A 5,672-nucleotide genomic window follows, 5' to 3' on the forward strand; every position below is an offset into this window, starting at 1 on the left:
TTTTTCTCGAGAATTAACATTTACTCATTTTTTCTCGAGAATTAACATTTACTCATTTTTTCTCGAGAATTAACATATACTCATTTTTTTCTCGAGAATTAACATTTACTCATTTTTTCTCGAGAATTAACATTTACTCATTTTTTCTCGAGAATTAACATTTACTCATTTTTTTCTCGAGAATTAACATATACTCATTTTTTTCTCGAGAATTAACATTTACTCTTTTTTTCTCGAGAATTAACATTTACTCATTTTTTTCTCGAGAATTAACATTTACTCATTTTTTTCTCGAGAATTAACATATACTCATTTTTTTCTCGAGAATTAACATTTACTCATTTTTTCTCGAGAATTAACATTTACTCATTTTTTCTCGAGAATTAACCTTTACTCATTTTTTTCTCGAGAATTAACATTTACTCATTTTTTCTCGAGAATTAACATTTACTCATTTTTTTCTCGAGAATTAACATTTACTCATTTTTCTCGAGAATTAACCTTTACTCATTTTTTCTCGAGAATTAACATTTACTCATTTTTCTCGAGAATTAACCTTTACTCATTTTTTCTCGAGAATTAATTTTTCTCATTTTTTTCTCGAGATTAACTTCTACTCATTTCAGATCATTAAAATGGAATGTCAAATTAACACCTTATTTATTATGTTTTTTTTACTTCTGGATTTTTACCAACAAAATATAGAAAATCTTGAATCTTGGAATGAAATCGTAAACAACGAGAGAGAATATATTAGTGACCAATAAGCTGTTATATTTCTTACTAAACGTATACAGATAAACATGATTTTTTTCTTGATAGATTCTGTATATAAAATAAATTATTTGCAAAATATGTTTTATGCGGCATTTAGCGTTATAAATGCGTCTCTTAGTAGACACAGAAACGTCGTTTCCGTTCCGCACAACAGCACTGTAATTTGGTAATTGTTGCGCCAGTGCAATTGCTGTTACGTCGAGAATACCCCCCATTGCTTTATAAATCTAATACAACAGGACATTGCACTAAATATAAGACAATACAACCCCACCTTTTTCACGATTTTCTGCTAAAAAAAGTAGACTTATACATTCAGAATATGACCTAGTGCTTCATATGCAACACTTAACATTATTCCTACATTGTTAGCATTGCTCGGCAAACTTTCTATTTAAAAAGTGTGCAATCTATCTATATCTGTATAGAATAGCAATATATATCTTTACCCCTTTCTCTCGCTCTGTCTGCCGGCCTCTCTCCCTATCTATCTATCTATCTATCTATCTATCTATCTATCTGTATGTATGTATGTATGTATGTATGTATGTGTGTATATATGTATTGCGCACACGTGACGTTTCTTTTGTAAGGGATAAATTTGTACATTAGCTTCACCTCCACAATTATATTTACAATGAATACTTTTGTAGGTTTTCGACTATGCTAATTAAGAAAATCTCATTCAAATTTTGCGGAGACAAGCAGTTATAGAGATATAAAGACCTGTATTATACACTGTAATTCACTTGTTGCCAGGTTTCTACACACACGCGATAAACAAATCTACTTATCTCCTACATTTTTTAAGCATTTGCGGGTGGGTATGCTGATAACGATTATCACGGTTAAATTTGAAGGACCCCCCCAAAAGCATATATTCTAAACGCTGTTCTTAACATGACAATACTTAAAGAAGTGAAGTGAAAAGTCGTAATTGTTTTGTCTTACACGTTAAAAAGACAAACATAAAACTGGAATTTACTTAAATACTATTGGTGGAAGAGTTGAAAAGAAGAAGAAGAAGACTTGAACAACAAACGGAAATTGCCTAAATCCATATTGATTGTCGGTCAGAAGTTTAGCAGCTGCAAGGTGATGGATTAGAGTTGGATTAATTAAGGACTCAGATAGTTTGGTGAAAAGCGGTAGAAGGCTAATGGAGCGATAATTTAATGGGCCAGTTCTTTCGCCAGAATTCTTGAAAACTGGTTCCACAGAAGCGGTTTTTCCAGCAGTCAGGAAACCAAGATTCGTTGAGGCATTTGTTATAAAGTTTGGAGAGAACTGGAGCAACACCAGCGAAGCATTTTTTTTAATAGCACAGCCAGGATGAGATCGGGTTCACATGCTTTTGAGGTGTCTAGGTTTATTTTATGATACTATGTAACTGAGAAGGGTTGATTTTTAAATCATCTAGTGTGGCTTCTGTCCACAAAAGAACGTCAAGGAGGGAATGGTGTGCCGGGTCCAATGTGGAGTTAGAGGCAAACCGACTGGCAAGCAGGTTAGCCTTCTTGGTTGCCGTGCAAACAACTTCATGATTGTTTGAGAGCGGGGGAATCGTTTGTTACAAGAACAAATCCCCTGTTCTTGTAAGTAAGTAAAAATGAGATAGGATAGACCGAGAATTCGAACCTGGGAAGCTAGGTTTGGAATTAAGATTCAGGAGAATTCCGATTGTTAATTTTAAAATAAATAGCAGATATGTTTGTTTGAAAAGGAATTCGATTGTTTAGAAATGTTATTGTGAAAAAGGAATTTTATGATTCAATTCTGTTTATAAAAATTAAATTAAAATAAGGTTATTTAGAAGTGAACATATTGAAAAATAGGTTAGTCGAAAAATAGGTTAGAAGAACATATGTCTGAACAGTGCACGTGAGTTCAGGACCACGTGAGCCGAGCACATGCTCGCACATGGGGGGACGAGACACGTGAAGCATATCCAGGCCATGGGATCGATATGCACGTTTTTGGCCATGCGACGACGTCATGGCTGGGAGATAAGTTCTCAATATAGTTGGCTAGTTTTAGTGAGGCAAACACAGACAGGGTAGGACAGAGTCGACGGACAGGGCCAGACAGGAGAGTCGAGTCCGGATTGAATCCCCCTTTGGAAGCGAAGGGTTAGAAATTGAAATCATGTAGTGACTTTGAATTCCTTGATGTGAAATCATTGACCGGTCGAAGAAATAAAAGAAACATCATATTTTGTAACTGCCGTCTTGTATTGTGTCATTCTACCAAAACAAAGGTAAAGTGAAATTATATTTATATGAATTTTGTGTATAAACCCATCTAAGTAATGTGTCTCTCCACCATCTAAGAAATGTGTCTCAGCGATCATAAGTAATGACTGTTCCTCCTGTGATAAAAGAACTGATAATCCTCATTTCTAAAATATATGTCATAGAAACATTCACAGGACAGTATAAATGTCTCTCTATCTATCCCCCTCCCATCGTGTATTACATGTATCAATCTCTTTAAAATGTACCCTGTCTCTCTCTCCAATATGAACACGCAACAACTATATAATATAATATCCGTCCCTTTTAAATATGAACCCTATATAACACGTTGATTGCCCATTATTTACTACACTGTTGTAGATTTTCCAAAACTCACGGGTTCCTAATTTCTGTGCTTCGATGCGTTTTCTGGCTGTTTCAGTGTATTCTGTCTTAACCGTCGCTATTTCTCATTTACAAATACTTCCAGCTTCTATATACTTTTGTCTGTTTGAACTGGACTTATGTCGGTTGAATCTGCGGTACGCATGCTGCCTTTGAGCAATAGCAGCTGCACAAGTAGAAGTAAACCATTGGGGAGAGTGGAGCTTGCTATAGAATTTCCGTGTGGGAACATGTGCTTCAATCGCAGTTTTGAACCATTCAGTGGTCTCATTTGCGCATTGTTCAGCTGGAAAAGAAAAGATTTCCCCATGGGGCATCTCTGATGAGATCCCTGAGCCTTTTTTTATAATACCTCGTTGTTTTGAGCTTCAGTTTGAGTTTGAGTCGAGAATTTAGCGTGATGTTTACCATTATCACAGCGTGATCAGCATTCCCGAGTGGGCTGTGGGCATTCTTTGTATAATCATCGGGAACTGTGGTCAGAAATAGATCTAGAAGTGAGGCATGTTGATCTTGCTGGTCTGTGAAACGTGTCGGAAATGTAACCGCCTGTGATAGGGAATGAGATATAGAGAAGCTATGTGTTCTGTTACCAGCTGCGTCTGTATAAGTAGAGAACCGAAGTCAGTTACTGTGGTGGACATTAAAGTCACCAAATACATGTACTTGTGCGCTAGTGTCGAGGGAGAGTGCTATATCTATGCTGTCAGACTTTGTTTATTAGCTAATATTATGTTGCATGTTTAGTCTGAATCACATAAAGGCCTGGTCGTCGGATTCTAGTTTAGTTTTTTTAGCCAGGGGAAGGGTGTTACGAATATAGACTCCAAGCCCGTGCATATGTCTGTCTGAGTCCTTATGGCAGAGTGGGAGATAACCTGGCATGTTAAAATGGTTAGAGGAAATGGAGGCGTCTAGGTTAGTTTCACTTAATGCTAAGATATCCAGGGTGTTTACTAGGAAAAATGATTCAACGTTTTTAAGTTAGTTCTAAGCCCGCGGATATTCGTAAATGTAAGCCTCAAGGGAGGAGGCTGTTTTTATTTTTATTTTTATTTTTTTGAGTTTGGCCCTGGTTTAAACGTATTTTTTTTATTATTGAACTGTCATTTCATTTTATTTAATTTAAAAGTTTTAGTTATGGTGAGTGAGGGGTGCTGGACGAGTGGTTGCGCAGAATATCAGACATGCAATACAAGTAGCCCATCAGCTGGCTTTACTTACAGGATTGTGGCCTCAGGAAAGCCTACTAGGGATGAGTGCAGGATCCCTTTCCACGCGCGACATTGCACTACAAACATTCCGATATTATACAACTGTTGATGGAGTAACCGGTCTAAGCGCCACCAAAGAGTTAGGGGTCCTATACTAACAGTCAGAAACAACAGCCAGGAACTGTTAATCCGGTACCATCAACCCATCAGACAAAAGTAAGCTCAGTCCAACTCTACCGGCATATATGGTACTGGAGCACTCCTACAGTATCCATTTTAGGAGGGTGGGATGTGGCAGGAGCGAGGAAAACGGCGTTCGTTCCACTAGTCAGGGAACAAGGTCGACCACTAGATGATTCCGTCGAGTCCCTGTGATAGCACCTCTACGCCTTACTAATAAGCAAAGAAGGAGTATGAAAGCTGTGCGATAGACAGAGTCTATCTCCTTAAGCAGTTTAGGTTTGCCAACCGGAAATTTGTTTGAGTTACCAGCTCTAGAAAGGTTGTTGTTCAGGACTGAAGAGGCCTCACTCCCCTAGGTTTAGCTTCATAGTTTTCCTTCTCCTAGACGGATGACTTGGGAAGATCTTCGGGTCGATCAGCACAAGCAGGTTTGCCCCGCGCCTGGGTCCTAAACCAGGTATTTCTGCGGCCCCGCATGGGTAGTTAATTTTAATCGGTTATTTAGTAGGTTATATATTTACTGGAAATATCGGATATATACTCGAGAGTCAAAACAATGAAAAGAATATTCTCTTGTTATAACCCTAAGATTTAAGTATGAAGCAATTGCTTCGAGAAATGTGTATAATAAAGAAAAATTCTGGTGGGTTAGCATAAAAACAAATTGCTTTCGACAGAACTTTGTATCGTAGTAAGATATAAACATGGAAATATATATATATAAAAGTGAACGTGTCTATGTGTATGTGTGTGTGTCTGTGTGTCTGTGTGTGTGTGTGTATGTCTGTGTGTGTCTGTCTGTGTACATTTCCCTACGCAATAACTCTGTCAACTTTTAGTATACAGACTCGAAATTTGA

This window comes from Euprymna scolopes, chromosome 22, assembly GCF_053919585.1.
Source record: "Euprymna scolopes isolate OS-2025 chromosome 22, ASM5391958v1, whole genome shotgun sequence".
Classification (NCBI taxonomy): Eukaryota; Metazoa; Mollusca; class Cephalopoda; order Sepiida; family Sepiolidae; genus Euprymna; species Euprymna scolopes.